Here is a 17,381-nt window from a genome sequence, read left to right as displayed (position 1 = left end):
GGTAGCTTAAAAGTCAACACATCCGAAAAAACCAAGATGGCGGCATAGGTAAACACCGGAGTTTGCTGCCTCGAACAACCACTTCAAAAATACAACTAAAAGACGGAACGGACATCACCCAGAACCACAGGAAGGCTGGCTGAGGAGAGATTCTTCAACTAGAAGGAAAGAGAACAGCATACCGAGGCTCAGAGGAGGCGCAGTGTGGAAAATACAAAGGTACAAAGGTGCGCGTGGAGCGGGCTGGTGGCTGAGGGCGCAGTTGTCGTTTTCAATCAGGAGGGAGTCTCAGACTCTGAGCTCCAGATCCGGGCAAGTCTCTAGGGACTCAGACTCAAACGGGAGAAGCAGGATTGTCTGGCATCGGTCGGAACGTGAGGGCAGCTTTCTCTCTGAGGTTTGCAGCGGTTGCTGGGGTTCTGAGAAGCAGAGCCTCTGGGAACGGGACTGAGAGCAGCCATAACTGCTCCCTCGGCCTGCCCTGTTGATCCCCTGTGACCCGACCCAACCCGCCCAAGCCCTGCGCAGAGCCATTTGCCAGATAGCCTCAGGCAAAGGCTAGATTAGCACCTCTCCAGAGGACAGAAGTTTTCCCACTGCAGACACAGCTGATTCTCACAGCCAGTCAGCCTGGTGGTCAAATCCCTCTAGTATTAACTACAACAATCAAGGCTTAACTACAACAAGGCTGCGCACAAAGACCACAAGGGGGTGCACCAAGAAAGCGTAAAAAATGCAGAGACAAAGAAACAGGACAAAACTATCAAGGGAGGATATTGAATTCAGAACCACACTTTTAAGGTCTCTCAAGAACTGTCTAGAAGCCGCCGATAAACTTATTGAGATCTACAAGAAATCTAATGAGACCCTCGATGCTGTGGTAAAGAACCAACTAGAAATTAAGCATCCACGGACTGAAATAAAGAATATTATACAGACTCCCAACAGCAGACCAGAGGAATGCAAGAATCAAGTCAAAGATTTGAAATGCAAAGAAGCAAAAAACACCCAACTGGAAAAGCAAAATGAAAAAAGAACCCAAAAATACGAAGAAAGTGTAAGGAGCCTCTGGGACAGCTTCAAACGTACCAACATCAGAATTATAGGGGTACCAGAAGATGAGAGAGAGCAAAATATTGAAAACCTATTTGAAGAAATAATGACAGAAAACTTCCCCCACCTGGTGAAAGAAATAGACTTACAGGTCCAGGAAGCGCGGAGAACCCCAAACAAAAGGAATCCAAAGAGGACCACACCAAGACACATCATCATTAAAATGCCAAGAGCAAAAGACAAAGAGAGAATCTTAAAAGCAGCAAGAGAAAGAAAGTCAGTTACCTATAAGGGAGTACCCATACGACTGTCAGTTGATTTCTCAACAGAAACTTTGCAGGCCAGAAGGGAGTGGCAAGAAATATTCAAAGTGATGAATGCCAAGAACCTACAACCAAGATTACTTTATCCAGCAAAGCTATCATTCAGAATTGAAGGTCAGATAAAGAGCTTCAAAGATAAGGAAAAGCTAAAGGAGTTCATCACCACCAAACCAGTATTATATGAAATGCTGAAAGGTATCCTTTAAGAAGAGGAAGAAGAAGAAAAAGGTAAAGATACAAATTATGAACAAGAAATATGCATCTATCAACAAATGAATCTAAGAATCAAGTGAATAAATAATCTGAGGAACAGAATGAACTGGTGATTATAATAGAATCAGGGACATAGAAAGGGAATGGACTGACTATTCTTGGGGGGGAAAGGGTGTGGGAGATTCGGGAAGAGACTGGACAAAAATCGTGCACCTATGGATGAGGACAGTGGGTGGGGAGTGAGGGCAGAGGGAAGGGTGGGAGCTTGAAGGAGGGGAGTTATGGGGGAAAAAAAGAGGAACAAATGTAATAATCTGAACGATAAAGATTTAATTTAAAAAAAAAAAGTCAACACATCCAACATAACCTCTTTGATGGATAAGGAATGCAAGGCCCAGAGAGCATAAGTGAGTCTTGCCTATGATTGTCAGGAGAGATAAGGACTAAAACATAACCTTCTCACCACCAGTTCAGCGCTGTTTCCATGACACCTCATTGCCTGTTCCTCGCCTGATTTTTTTACTCCTCCACCACTTTTTTTTTTTTTATAAATGGCATAGACATCCCCTCCTTTCTTAACCTTATTTCACCTGCTTCAAAAGTTAGTCAGGAGAGAGAGAACCAAGATGGCGGTGTAGGTAAACACCTGTACTCGCCGCCTCCCACCACCACATCAAAATTACAACTAAAATACAAAACAAGCATAATCCAGAACCGCTGGAAAGCTGGCTGAATGGAAGTCCTACTAGAGAAGTAAAGAAGAAAGCACACTGACACTGGTAGGAGGCTCAGAAGTGTGGAACAGGCTGGTCTGGGCACCCATGTGTGCCGCTTTTTTAATCGGGAGAGAAATCGTCTCTGCAGAGGCCACCCAGAGGAGCAAGGGGTCCCAGCCCCACACCAGACCCCCAGCCCAGGGTCCCAGAGCTGGGAAGAGAAGTCCCTATGGGCAGTGAGAACTACGGGCTGTAAAAACCAGTATGGATTAGGGCTCAGTGACATAGAGGCTGCTGGAGACCCAGCTGCTCCTCTTAAAAGGCCGGCACCACAAACTGAACTTACAAGTTCCTGTTTCCTTTGAGCTCCAGTGTGGAGTGAGGCAATGGGGGACCCAGACACATACTAGGAGAAACTGGACTGTCTGGTATGGGGGCAGGAACTCAGGGGCGGCTTTCTCCCAGAAATGCTCGCAGCGGTCATTGGTCCTATGCTGGGACCTTCCTGGTCACAGGGCTGACTGGCAGCCATTTCTGTTTGCTCCACACTGGTTATTCCCTGAGACCCCACCCCATCCAATTTATAATCCCACCCAAGCTGCTTACAGTGGCTGCTCAGGCTAAAACCTGTCAAACAAGCTACAGCTGGGACAGAGAGCCCAAACCTATCAATAAAAAGCCCAAGACCTAGCACCAGCACCAGCCTACCTTGCTTCACAGCTGGACCTCGTCTGGGCACTTCCAAACCTAATACAAAGAGGAGGAATATGCAGATCTCTCTGTAGCTCCTGTTGGGTGGCCCCAGGCAGTGGCTGACTTTACACCTCCCTGGTGACCCAAGAGCCAGTGTACCTAGTGGTCAGTGTCAGATAATACCAGATTACAACTCTACACATCCATAAGCGACACACTCAATGGGCAGACTCAGTCAGCACCAAAGCCCCACTAAAGCAAGTCCTGCTCCATAGGGGTGTCTCCTGCACAGCAGCTCTCCCACTGTAGTCGCAGCTGGTCCTCACAGCCAATTGGCCTGGAGGTCAATTCTTCCCAATGACACCAATAGCAATCAAGTCTCAACTACAACAAGACTGTGCACACAGCCCACAAAGGGGTGCACCTAGAGTGTTCACCTCAGGTGACTGGGGAGGCTGAACTACTGGGCCCTATAAGACACCTACTACACAAGGCCGCTCTATCAACTCAAGGAGACATAGCAGCTGTACCCAATACATAGAAACAAACACAGGGAAGCAGCCAAAATTCGGAGACAAAGAAACACATCACAAATGAAAGAAATGGAAGAAAGCAAACTACTGGATATAGAGTTCAAAACTGTGGTTATAAGGTTACTCAAGAATCTTCTAGAAACCTCAAAGGGACTTAGTGAGACTTTCAAGGATTTTAGTGAGAATGCCCAAAAAATGGAAAAGGACCAGTCATAAATTAAGCATACAATGACTGAAATAAAGAATAATATACAACTGGAGAGCATTATGCTAAGTGAAATAAGCCAGTCAATGAAGGAAAAATACCACATGATCTTACTCATTCATAGATAATAGAGACCATTATAAACTTTTGAACAATAATAGATACAGAGGCAGAGCTGCCTCAAACAGATTGTCAAACTGCAGGGGGAAGGCCAGGGAGGGTTGGGGGGCAGGAGAGAGGGGGGTAAGAGATCAACCGAAGGACTTGTATGCATGCATATAAGCATAACCAATGGACATAAGACACTGGGGGGTAGGGGAGGCCAGGGGATTGTCAAGGGCGGGGGAAAAAAGGACACATATGTAATACCCTTTGTAATACTAAACAAAAAAGAATAATATACAAGGCCCTGGCCGGTTTGGCTCAGTGGATAGAGCGTCGGCCTGTGGACTGAAGGGTCCCGGGTTCGATCCCGGTCAAGGGCATGTGCCTTGGTTTCAGGCGCATCCCCAGTGGGGGGTGTGCAGGAGGCGGCGGATCGATGTTTCTCTCTCATCGATGTTTCTGACTCTCTGTCCCTCTCCCTTCCTCTCTGTAAAAATATCAATAAAATATATATTTTTTTAAAAAAAGAATAATATACAGGGATTCAAGCAGCAGTTGCCAACCGGTGGTCCACAGACCACTGCTGGTCTGTGAGGGCCGAAAGGTTGGCAACCGCTGGACTAAAGGATCCCAAGAATCAAATCAACGATTTGAAATATGAGGAGGCAAAAAATACCCAACCAGAAGAGCAAAAAGAAAAACGAATCCAAAAATATGAAGATAGCATAAGGAGCCTCTGGGACAACTTCAAGCATACCCACATCTGAATTATGGGGGTGCCAGAAGAAGAGAAAAAGCAAGATATTGAAAACCTATTTGAAGAAATAATGACAGAAAACTTCCCCTACCTGGTGAAAGAAATAGATGTACAAGTTCAGGAAACACAGAGAACCCCAAACAAGAGGAACCCAAAGAGGACCACACCAAGACACATTATAATTAAAATGCCAAGGGCTAAAGACAAAGAAAGAATCTTAAAAGCAGCAAGAGAAAAGCAGTTAGTACCTACAAGGGAGTGTCCATATGACTGTTAGCTGATTTCTCAACAAAAACTATGCAGGCCAGAAGGGGGTGGCAAGAAATATTCAAAGTGATGAATAGCAAGGACCTATAACCAAGATTATGCTACTCAGCAAAGCTATCATTTAGAACTGAAGAGCTTCACAGATAAGAAAAAGCTAAAGGAGTTCATCAACACCAAACCAGTATTATATGAAATGCTAAAGGGTATTTTTTAAGAAGAGGAAGAAGAAGAAAAAAAGATAAAAAATATGAACAACAAAATGACAACAAATACATACCTATCAACAATTGAATCTAAAAATCAAATGAATAAGAAATCTAATGAACAGAATAAACTGGTGAATGGAATAGAATCAGAGGCATGGAAATGGAACAGACTGACGATTCTCAGAGGGAAGGGGGGTGGTGGAGCAGGAAGAAATTAAATAAAGATCTTATATGCATGTATGCATTACCTAGGGATACAGACAATAGGATGGCGAAGGCCTGGGGTGGGGCGGGAACCAGGTGGAGGGGAGCTATGGGGGGAAAAAGAAGGACATTTGTAATCTCAGCAATTAAGATTTTTTTAAAAAGTGAGGCAGGTTACTACTCATTTATTTGCTCCTTTGTTTTCCAGTGAATACCCACTGTGTTTCAGGTATGACTGCAACAGGGAGTAGGAGAAAGAAAAAGCACTTGGTCCAGGAGATGGGGTGAGCCACAAGCAACAAAACAACAACAAATAACCTCCTCCCCCACATCTCAATAGGTATAAGGACCACGTGAAAAACAGATGTGTTATCAAAATTCAGAGGAAGGCACTGCTTTTGCATGAAGCCTCCCCATCAGGAAGAACCATTTGAATTGGGCAGTAACGAGCAGGTAGGTTCTCAGTGAAAGGTACACCATGAACAAAGCACAGAAGGAAAAAGGCCAAGTTTATCGAGGTGCCCACATGGAAAATGTAAAATATGAGACCAGACATGGAGTGGTGAACCACGCCACGGAGGGCCTTGAATACGAGCAGTTGGGACTGCTGCAAATATTGGGAGGCCCTTCAAGGGTTTTTGTTTTTTTGTTTGTTTTTTTTTGCTGGAAAATGACAAGCCTAGAAGGGCGTTTTAAGGAGAGGAATCCTGTAACAGGCGTGAAAATGAACTGGAGGGGGAGGTTGAAGTTGGGAAGATGTCAGAAAACTATTTTTATAGTATAATAGCAACTACTTAATACAGGTGTGGTAAGGATTGAATGGGGAAAATCAATGTGAAGCATTTTGCAACAGAGTAGCTGCCAGGTGGTACACACACAGATGCTGGCTGCTTTAATAATTGCTGTTATCGTCATTCTTGTGTAGGAAGTCATCAAATCTGTACTCAGGTTATAGTAGGATGGATAGAGTGGGGGGGGGGGATGGACTTAACAGACACTAGCAATACTTGGGGGACAAGGGAGAGGAGTCAACGAAAATCTTGGGGTTTTTGAGCCAGTGTGACTGGAAGTTGGCTGGTGCCATCAGTGGGAAGGGGGAAGTCAGGAGGAGCGGCACCTTAAAACAAAGATAGTGTCCGTTTAGCAAGAATTCACCTTGAGGAGCTGACAGGACAGCCTCTTGGAGACACTGTGCCAGTGGCTGGAAACAAGACTCACTGGGATTGGAGAGCTGGAGTCACAGACCGGAACTACCCGCACTGGAGTGACAGCACAAACACTGCAGGAGATGCCCAGGGCTAACGGAAAAGGGAGACCTGGGGGGAGGAGAGAATATAGTGGAGAAGTGGAAGCGGGACCACCTAGGGCAGTGGTTCTCAACCCTCCTAATGCCGCGACCCTTTCATACAGTTCCTCATGCTGTGATGGCCCCCAACCATAAAATTATTTTCGTTGCTACCTCATAACTGTAATGTTGCTACTGTTATGAATCGTCATGTAAATAGCTGATGTGCAGGATGTATTTTCATTGTTACAAACTGGACATAATTAAAGCATAGTGATTCATCACAAAAACAATATGTAATGATATAAGTGTTTTCCGATGGTCTTAGGCAACCCCTGTGAAAGGGTCGTTTGACCCCAAAGGGGTCGAGACCCACAGGTTGAGAACCGCTGACCTAGAGAATTAGTGGGACCCAGAGAAGCCAAGAGGGGAAAGTTTTAAGAGCTAACGGTCAATCTTATCTGATGGGGATGGGAAGGGGGTAGATTAGATAAATAGATGATTGATAGGTAAATAGATAAATAGATAGATAGGTAATCAGGACAAAATTATTATGTTTTGGAGAATAAGAAGTCCTTGGTGGATGAGAGTTGGCCAGAGGTGGAGAAAAGTGGGAAAACAAGGGGCTAAATGAATGAATGAGTTAGTGGTGAGAAAATAAAGACAGGTGATTACTCTAAAATTGCAAGAGTAGCCAAAGCCGGTTTGGCTCAGTGGATAGAGCGTCGGCCTGTGGACTGAAAGGTCCCGGGTTCGATTCCGGTCAAGGGCATGTACCTGGGTTGCGGGCACATCCCCCGTGGGAGATGTGCAGGAGGCGGCTGGTCGATGTTTCTCTCCCATCGATGTTTCTAACTATCACTCTCCCTTCCTCTCTGTAAAAAATCAATAAAATATATTTTTAAAAAAATAAAATAAATAAAATAAAATAAAATTGCAAGAGTTTTTTGTAAGTAAGATGGGAAAAGAGCATGATGGGAGGGATGGAATTAGACATGTGATGTTCATTTTAGGATGGGGTTTGATGGCAGGGCCGTGGTGGATCCTGGGTACTAGGCAGACGGGGAAGGGAGACTAGTGACAGGGAAGGATGAGGAACAAAGTGGGGAGATCAGGGAGCAAAGGAAGAACATCAACCAAGCTCACACTATTTGGCTTCATTCTGTAGGATGGACACAGCAGTGTGTGACTTTGAGGTCCTCCCCTCTCAAGTGACTTGGAAACTACCACGTGAAAGCCAGGGCAGGATTATGGTTTCCAGTCCCACTTCCAGATCCAGTCCCCCACATGGCCTATTGTTCTTGCATACAACCAGAACAGCACTACTTATCATTCCAAATATCGCTGTCATCCATGCTACTTGGCTCATTCCAAATTACACCCAGGACGAAATAGAGCTGTTTTCTTAGAACTAACTCTGTGTACCATATCTAAATACCCTTGATACTAGAATTAGCCTTTATTCACTCGTCATATTACCAAAACATAGGCATACACATACATTTATGATTCTTCCTATCTAGATGTCTTTGCTCAGTAGTCTCTATGTATCTACATACTTCTTACCCTTCCAGACTCCTTCCTGGGGCGTTCCCCAGCCCCCAGAGATCTCTTATCTTTGGGGGTTCTCCTTGCAGCCCAGTAGGCCAGGAAGTATGTTTTACACCTGCTGGAGCCACTTTTTCTTTCCCCAGATGTGACCTGCCCAGTGTTGGGCTTAGAGTGCCCATTCAAAAAACAGACCACCAAACATAAACCAATCTCATTAAAAATAGTGGAACTTCTCTGCAGGTCCATCCATGCTGTTGCAAATGGTATGAGTTCTTCCCTTTTTATAGCTGCATACTATTCCGTTGTGTAAATGTACCACTGCTTTTTTAATACATTCATCTGCTGATGGGCACTTGCATATATAATCCATGGACACAGACAATAAGGTGGTGAAAGCCTGGGGTGGGGGCGGGTGGAAGTGGGCTAGAAAAGGTCAATGGGGGTGGGGGGGGCCGAAAGTGGACATATGTAATACTTTCAACAATAAAGATTTTAAAAAATAATAAAATAGAACTTCTTTCTAGAAGGGCAGCTCTGCTTTGTATGCTAAAACAGAAAGAGGAATCCCCTACCCTCCTTCACAGGCCACCAGGACAATGACACACTACAGGCTTCTACCACAGCCTCCTAACACCCTGCCTCCCTCTCTCTCCCTACATCCCGTCTCCACATACTATCTAAAATACAAATCGGGCCCTGCACTTCAATACCCCAAACCTTCCTAAGCCCCCAAAGGAAATTCAGTGGAAATCCTTAACATGGGAGTACCAGCCCTTCGAAGTTTGGCCCCTGGAGCTTCTCAAAATTCATCTCCCCGAATTTTAGCCTCTGGCTTCTGTCATTTGGAAGAGCTCTCATCCCAATACTGATCCCTTCCCTCATAACACTTTCTCCCCCACCCCACCCCCTCCATATTTTCACCAAAGCCAACTCATGCCCATCCTTTCTTTCTGAGATTTAGTTGTCCCTAGAAAGTCCTCTGTAAGGCACATAGAGAGGTGATCCTCCTATATGCTTCCATTGTGCCTAGGATTTACCCTCCACTAAAAGGAATCATTTTGTATGGATGGTCATTGCCTGTTCACTGCTGAAGTGAATGTGTGTTTGTGAGGAAAGGAACCATTCTATTTTCTTTGCCTCTGTACCCAGCAAATGCCTGGCAGAGTAGGTTGTTGTTGAATATTTATTGAATAACTAACTGATTGAATAAGTAAATGAATGCTTTTTCTTTTGGAGTCCAATGTATTTCTGAACCTCACCCAATATTTGAACCTCTAGACCAGTGATGGCAAACCTTTTGAGCTCGGCGTGTCAGCATTTTGAAAAACCCTAACTTAACTCTGGTGCCGTGTCACATATAGAAATTTTATGATATTTGCAACCCTAGTAAAACAAAGACTTATATTTTTGATATTTATTTTATATATTTAAATGCCATTTAACAAAGAAAAATCAACCCAAAAAATGAGTTCGCGTGTCACCTCTGACACGCGTGTCATAGGTTCGCCATCACTGCTCTAGACAAAGCAACCAGACTTGAGCAAAAAGGGAGTTATCTTCCCTTCTTATCTGACCTTGGTAGTGTGAAGAGAAGCCAAGATGTGTGACATTCCCCCAAGTCCAGATTGTGGGCAGTTCAGACGACAGAACAATGCCCACGATGACCATCCATGGACAATACCAGCAACTGTGCCCAGAGACTGTATAAGGAACCGCCTTGCACAAAGACAGGGCAGGATGAGGGTAAGAGGACACTGCCTGGGCTTCAGGTCTCAGCCCAAGGAGCAGCCTGGGGGAAGGGAATGTTTTTACGGGGTCAGTTTGATGACCCTCTTCTCCCTTCTCTGACCAGAAGGCTGTGGAGGGCATTGCAAGAGATGCTAAAGTGGAGCTCAGAGGAGCATGAGCAGAGAGGAGATGGAACTCCTCCCTCCAAGTCTGCTTATTTAACATAACAATATTGAGCAACTACTCTATGGTGGGCACAGTGCTAGGCCCTGGGGATACAATGTGAGTAAATTCACCAGCTGTCTTTCCTCCCTTCCTGCAGCTTACGGTCTAAAGGTGTAACTGGCATTATACAGTCACATTCATAGATTTAATGTAAATCTTTAAGTTACTTCAAAATAACTGGTTCAGGTTACGGGCATATAAAATAAGGGGATCTTGCCCAAAGAAGGCCTGGCAGGCTTTCTGGAGGAAGTAACCAATGGAGTAAGAGCTGAGGGGTGAACAGGAGGACATTAGATACCCAGGGGGGTTGGAGTGCAGGAGAAGAAACAGCCTTCCCATCTTCACTCAGTTCAAGAACCACTTCAACCAAGTTCAGTTCCGTAGATCCCATCTGCCGCTCCTCAACCCACATCTATATTCTATTTAAAGAAAAATGAGGCTGTCCTGTGGACTTTTGTGGGGGGACTGCCCATAGGGAGTGCAGATTGCAGTGAGGGGCTGGGGGACCCACCCCACGCCTAGTCAGCCAAGCTCTGACCACCCACCATCCTCATTTGAAGAGCTGCAAGGCATGAAGGGACAAGTTCCTCTCCAACTGGGATCCAGTACGGCAGGCGGAAGGAAGGGCCAGTGAGAGGCCAAGTGCCCAGACCGAGTGAACTGACCCCTATTTCAGGAAGAGCATGGCGCAGCAGCTATATTTAAAAATCGAGGTAAACAAGAGCTCGCTCGGCTCAAGTGGATGGGGCACAACAGCTGTGGGAGATTAATCACATGGGGCTGTAAGTCACCAGGTCGGCAGAGGCCCCAGGCTTCCCTCTCGGTGCCCCAGCAGCAGGCCAGCTGAGCTCCTCTCACCCACCCCCAACTCCCTCCTCTTGGGTGTTTCCTGACCACCCAGGAGCCCCACGCCTTGCTCCCAGCTGCGGCCTGCGTCTCTGGAAAAAAACAAAAAACAAAAAAAAACGGTCACTAATTTCAATCCTTCTGCCCAGGAGACAGACCACCAAACCTTCTGGGTTTGCTTTTTAATCGCCAGAGGGGAGAGAAATAGGGAGAGGGAGGAACCAGGCGGGTAGCGAACGGGTAAATTTATGGCACTGCATTAAAGGCGTGTGTTCTGTTTAACCACACTCAAGCCCTCCACGGTTAAAAATAAAACACGGTGAATAGAGACGAAAAGCTTCTTTTCCCCCCCGGGTTAAATGGCTTTCTTTATGTCCTCCAATGGCTCCGGTACTCAAGGCAGGTCAGGCAGGGTCTGCAGGAGCAGCTCTAGCTTCTGAGTGAGGGCCTGTGGCTGTGTGTGTGTGTGTGTGTGTGTGTGTGTGTGTGTGTGTGTGTGTAATGTAGGGACGGGGTGTTGGAGGGGTAGTTACATACTTCGCTTCTCTCCACCTGGCCCGGGACCGCCCAGACCACCGCTGCCTGGAGAGCACGGAACCGGAGATCCTCCTTCTCCCCGCCCCTAGGCCGCCGCGGGCGGGTGCGCTGGGGTTGCAGTTCCCGACCCGCTGCCGTGGAGTCCGGACGTTGGGGTGCGCGCGTGCCGGGGTGCACGCGGGCGCGCGCCGAGTGGATCAACGCGCTCCCCTCCAAGCCCCCACGCCCGTGGGCACTCGGAGCCCCGGGAGCACCGCGCGCCTGGCACAGCCCGCACACACGCATCCAGCACGCAGCACAGCAGTCTGCCTCCCAATGCGCACCGGCCACCAGCCCGCCTGCACACACATGGCCAGGCATCTCTTGCTCCGCCGCCCCCCACCCCTCACCCCTGCTAGACACTCTGCCAGAACCCCCCCGCCCCCAGCACCGCATAAAAACGTACAGTTTCCGGGGCACCCTCCCCCCACGTCTTCAGGCACTAAGCCCTCAGGAAGGCAGCTCATATGAATGCTCTTGAGAAATAACTTAATTAACACCATTCTTCCCAAGCTGGAACCCTCTTGGGGACACCCTCAAGCCCCCCAACCTCTGCCTCCCCTGCCTCGGCCGCCCGCTGCGGGGGAAGGGCAAGAGGCTCACCCATTACTCACCGTTTCTTCCCGGTCTCCCGAGCGGAGCGGACAAATGCAGGGGCGAGGAAGGCGTGCGAAGCCCCCTCCGCCGGGCTCCTCACCGGCCGCCGCCGCTCATCGCCCCCGCGGGCTGCCCGCCGGCCGCAGCCGCGTCCGGGGCATGTCAGTCCGCCGCCCGCTGGCCGCGGCTCGTGGGCTCGCAGCTTTCAGGGGGCTGCGGGGCAGCGCATCTGGAGCGCGAGGGCCGGGGCCGGGGCGGGGCCCGTGGAGAGGGGTCCCTCGGCGCCGATTTCAGGAGCAGGGAAAACCGCCCAGGACCCCCGGAAACCCCCGACCCGGGCTCCGGACTTAGCCCGGGAGAGGCCCGGAGTCCCGGCCGCCGGCTGCAGGGGAACCCTGCCGGGAGGGGCAGGAAGGCGGGCAGCCGGCGCGGACCGGTGGCTCCGAGGGACCCCGGCTTGCAGTCGCGTCGCCGGGGTTTCCCGGGGCTGGGAGAGCGCCGGCTCCCCTCCTCGCACGCCGTCACCGCGAGCGACGTCTCGGCCTCGCCGCGCACGGAGGGGACGCGCGGAGGGGCTGGTTTCTGGGAGAGCCGAGAGCTTTGCCCACTGAGCTGCAGCAAGAAGCCAAATCAAAAAGCCAATCTCTGCGCCTCCACACCGAACGTCACCCTATCAGCTGGGAGAGAGCGCGCTGCGCCGAATGACAAGCCGCGCGTATTTATCCTCGCCCGCCCGTGGGGGGATTTTCAGATCGCTTCCCGGCCGGCAGTGTGCAAGTCGAGCCCGCACCTCGTTGAGTCCGGAGAGACCCGAGGACGAATGCAGACACAACCCCTCGCCCGCGGCCACCCACCCCACCGTCGGAGCCTGGCGCCCCGCTCCTCCGGGCCAGCGGTACCTCCAAGGCGGCGGCGCGTCCTGACCTGGATTCCGCCGAGTCCGGAGCTCCGGGCAGCAGGCAGGGCGGGCGGGCCACGGGCGCGCGGCACCGGCTTTCCCCTTGTCCTTAGGAGACGCCGTCTGCAATTCCGAAATTGAGTTTCCACCAAACATCTGTGGTTTTTAAATATAGCAGGGGGACGACTACCCAGGCAGGGTCCACCCAGGCCTAGGGGAGGAGTTGAGGTCGATGGAGGTTGGCAGTGGAGGGAAAATAAAAATCCTTCTCATCCCCCCCCCCCCTCTTTTTTTTCCTGCTGTTCTTGGTGCAGAACTCAGTCTGTCATTTTCTCAACCCAAATCAAACAACAGCTTGTGAGAGACGCTTGGATGAGCGCTGGTATGTTTTGGTTTTGGGTTTTTAAGGCTAAAAATAAGAGGGGGCTGTCTCCCAAATTGCTGCTTACTCTGAGCCTGGAGCCTGGAAGAGAGATGGTCCTTTGATGCAGCAGCAGAACTAGGGTTTGGGGCTTGGCTCGGGCGAAGTGTACACATGTAGCCTTAAATCAGATGCCTGTAATTTCTGCTATATTTGTCAGGCTTGGTCCTGGAGGCATGAGGGGCGGGCAGGCCTCTCCTAAGAATGGGGTTTCACATCCCTAGTATATCTGACGGCGTTACACAGATCTAAAATGATCATGGTGGCTGGCCTTTTGTAGAGACATCAATGCAGAATCTGGGACAGAATATGAGTGGGATGTTGTTTCTCTCAGGCCTCTGCTGCCTAAAGCCAAGTGTGCGGGGCCAACAAATAACCAATTATCAGCACCTCTTTAGAGCCAGGTGCTTTGCTACTGAATTTATTCAACTACGGCTAAAGGCAGAGTGACTTGTGCGTGTTCTCGGAGTTCTAGGTAGACTGAAATAACAAAACCCAACTCAACATTCTGAGCCTCTGTGTCCTCACCAGTAAAATGCAAGTAATAATATCCACCTCGAGGAGTTGTGAAGATTCGGTGAGATTACAGTCTGGTATAGAGTAATTCCCAAATATGTTAATTCTCTTTCTCCTCCCAACCCTGCTTCTCTCCCACTGGAAGTTCTACAGCCGACTTTCTCCTGTGAACACTACGTGGAGTTTCTCATTTATTTCCTCCTCCCTACTACATGCATGCAGGGTTGATGACAGTTGGCCTTCAATTTCTGCCATTATTCATTCCTTTATTTCTGGTTGTGCTAGAACTCAAGAGGATTTTCACAGGAAAGCCAGCAAGCAAACTATTGATGGTCAGCATTCAGAGCAAGAGCCACAAACTTCATTTTAAGCTGGGAGGACACTGACGCCCAAAGAGGGGAGGGGATTCAACCCAATCACAAAACCCCACAAGGGATAGAATCTGTTAAGGACTGAACAGTGCTGCCCACCCCCCTCCCCCAATGTGTATGTTGAAGTGGTAACCTCCAGTACCTCAGAAAGTGATTGCAAAGAGGTAATTGTTAAAGTGGGGTTGCTATGGTGAGCCCTAACTGAATGACTGGTGTCCACACAGATGGACAACCATGTGAAAATAAAGCAGGAAGTCAGCCATCTGCAAGCTGGAGAGAGGCTTCAGAAACCAAACCTGCTGGTTCCTTGACCTCGGACTTCTAGCCTCCAGAGTGTGAGATAATAAGTTTCTGTTTTTAAGCCACCCAGTCAGTGGTAATTTCTTATGGCAGCCCTAGCAGGCTAATACAGAATCCAAGTATTCTGGCTGATTCTATGAGTCCTTATTAGATTCCAACTTCAAGGAGTTACCTAGGGTTATTTGGAACCTTGAAACATGCTGGATTTTATAATTTAACACAAAGGAAGCAAGGAAAACAGCTTTTATTGAATGCCTGCTATGACCCTGTACTATGTGTTGTTGTTGTTTTTAATATATTTTTATTGATTTCAGAGACGAAGGGAGAGGAAGAGAAAGATAGAAACATCAGTGATGAGAGAGAATCATTGATCGGCTGCCTCCTGCATGCCCCTTACTGGGGATCGAGCCCACAATCAGGCATGTGCCCTTGACTGGAATCGAACCTGGGACCCTTCAGTCTGCAGGCCAGCACTCTATCCACTGAGCCATATCAGCTAGGGCTGTATTATGTTTTTATGTGTGTTATTTCACTCAACAAATACATATTTGTGGAACACTTTCTATGTGCCAAATAATATTCTAGAGTGGGGATAAAACTGAATGAAGATAAAAATCCCTGCCCTCATGGAGCCTATATTTTTAAATCTTTTTAAAATTCTAGAGCTCTTACCATTTGCAACAGCATAAATGGACCTGGAGAGTATTATGCAAAGCAAAATAAACCAGTCAGAGAAAGATAAGTATCACATGATCTCACTCATATGTGAAATGTAATGAACAAAACAAACTGATGAACAAAATAGATCCAGAGACATAAAAGCATGGAACAGACTGATGAATTTCAGAGGGAAGGTGGGGGTGGGGCAGTGGGTTGGGAGTGATTAACAGGAAACTTACCCTATATAATAAAAGCCTAATATGCTAAGTGTCTGATCATCCGTTCAACCAATCAAAGCGCAATATGCTAATGATATACTAAGGCCGCTCAACCTCTCACTGTGACTGTGCACTGACCACCAGGGGCAGACAGTCGACCAGTCACTATGACATACACTGACCACTCTCCGACCAGTAGGTTAGCTTGCTGCTGAGGTCAGGCCAATTAGGGCTGAGCGAGAAGGGCCAGACACGCCCTGGAGTCCTCCTAAGGCCCCTCCCCCCAACCAGCCCTGCCCCTATGTGCCCCCATCAGGGTGGGCCAGCCAGACCCCACCCGTGCACGAATTCATGCACCGGGCCTCTAGTATGCATATATGAACACAGATAATAGAGGCCTGAGAGGGGCAAGTGTTGGGTAGAGGGGGGTTAATGGGGAGAGAAAAAACAAAGGGGACATCTGTAATACTTTCAACAATAAAGAAAAAAATAAATGCAAAAAATATATGTATTTTTTAAATTCTATTTATTAAAATGAATTTTTTTAAAAAGTATTTTACTTTTGTATCCAGTTACCTTATTCAACTATTTAAATAATAGCCTAACATTTATGGAAAACTGACATAGGGCTAGACATTGTTCTAAGTATTTTATGTGTATTAGCTCATTTAATTCTCATAATATCCCTATAAAGTAGATACTATTATATCAGTTCTATAGATGAGAAAAGTGAAACAAAGTAGAATTTCTTAGATTGTTTTGCTAGAAAAACAATCTTCTAATCTGAAAATAAAAATTTTACTATTTACCAATATTTATAGTAATTTTTCATTTTATTTTCTTATATTGGCTAAAACTTAAAAACCAATATTGAATAACAAAAAAAAAACAATAGGCATCTTTGTCTATAAAATATAAAAGGACTTAATCTGCAAGTACATTCCATTTGTGCAAATATCTTCCATCCTTAAAAAAATCCTTACTCCATGCCCTAACCAGTTTGGCTCAGTAGATAGAGCGTCGGCCTGCGGCTGAAGGGTCCCAGGTTCGATTCCGGTCAAGGGCATGTACCTTGGTTGTGGGCACATTCTCAGTAGGGGGTGTGCAGGAGGCAGCTGACCGATGTTTCTCTCTCATTGATGTTTCTAACTCTCTATCCCTCTCCCTTCCTCTCTGTAAAAAATCAATAAAAAAAATATATATATATTTAAAAAGAAATCCTTACTCTAGCCCACAACCCCATCAGGATTTCTTCCCTCTATAAGTAATGGGGTATTCAACAACAGTAGTTTAAAACCGTAAGAAGTCCAAAGGAAAGTGATCTCACGGTAATTCAGCAATTCAGTAAAGTCATCCAGAATGTAAGATATTTCTATTCAACTGTCCCTGGCATGTTGACGTTTCCCCTCATGCTTGTACTAGTAAGCTCCAGAGTTGGTAAGAGGTTATAATGCAGGACTGACTACCTGTTCCATTTTGTTGAGGGAGAAAAACTTATCAGAGACCTGAATTAAGTATCGTGGGTGAATTAGGACCCACAGGAGTTTCTGCCATTGTGGGCTTCTCCGGGTCACTGACCGTGGACACTAGTTATAGTCTCTGAGGTTCAGAGGTGAGGTCCAAATGGGGAAGAGCGGGTTTCAGTTATGATGAAGTGCACAAAGGAAGAAACCCCTGCCACTTGCAACAACATGGATGAACCTAGAGGCCATGCTAAATGAAATAAGCCACACAAAGAAAGACAAATACTGTATCTTATATAGAGAATCTAAAAAAGTCAAACTCATAGGACCAGAAAGTAGAATAGTGGTTGTCAGGGGGTGTGGGGTGGTGGAAATGGGGAGATGTTAATCAAGGGGTGCTTTCAGTTGTAAGATTACTAAGTTCTGGGAGTCCAATGCATGGAATGATGAC

General features: G+C 47.3%; 1 protein-coding gene across 4 annotated transcripts in view; it reads right to left on the bottom strand.

The window, feature by feature from the left end:
• SLC8A3 (solute carrier family 8 member A3) overlaps positions 1 to 12,199 on the bottom strand; it is a 123,105-nt gene extending 110,906 nt beyond the window's left edge. For 2 of the 4 annotated variants that reach the window (XM_070417365.1, XM_070417382.1), the window contains exon 1: positions 12,101 to 12,183. The gene's annotated coding sequence lies outside the window, so the exon portion shown is untranslated. Of the gene's footprint in view, positions 1 to 12,100 lie in introns of all 4 variants that reach the window. The other 2 variants (XM_070417356.1, XM_070417372.1) reach the window with 2 other exon arrangements.
• Positions 12,200 to 17,381: the final 5,182 nt, after the last annotated feature.

The sequence above is a fragment of the Myotis yumanensis genome, unplaced genomic scaffold, assembly GCF_028538775.1.
Source record: "Myotis yumanensis isolate MYYU_CA2020_CCGP unplaced genomic scaffold, mMyoYum1.0.hap1 SCAF_1, whole genome shotgun sequence".
NCBI classification, from domain to species: domain Eukaryota; kingdom Metazoa; phylum Chordata; class Mammalia; order Chiroptera; family Vespertilionidae; genus Myotis; species Myotis yumanensis.
Note: the sequence above shows the minus strand (reverse complement) of the source record. Positions and strands in the feature narration are given on the sequence as shown.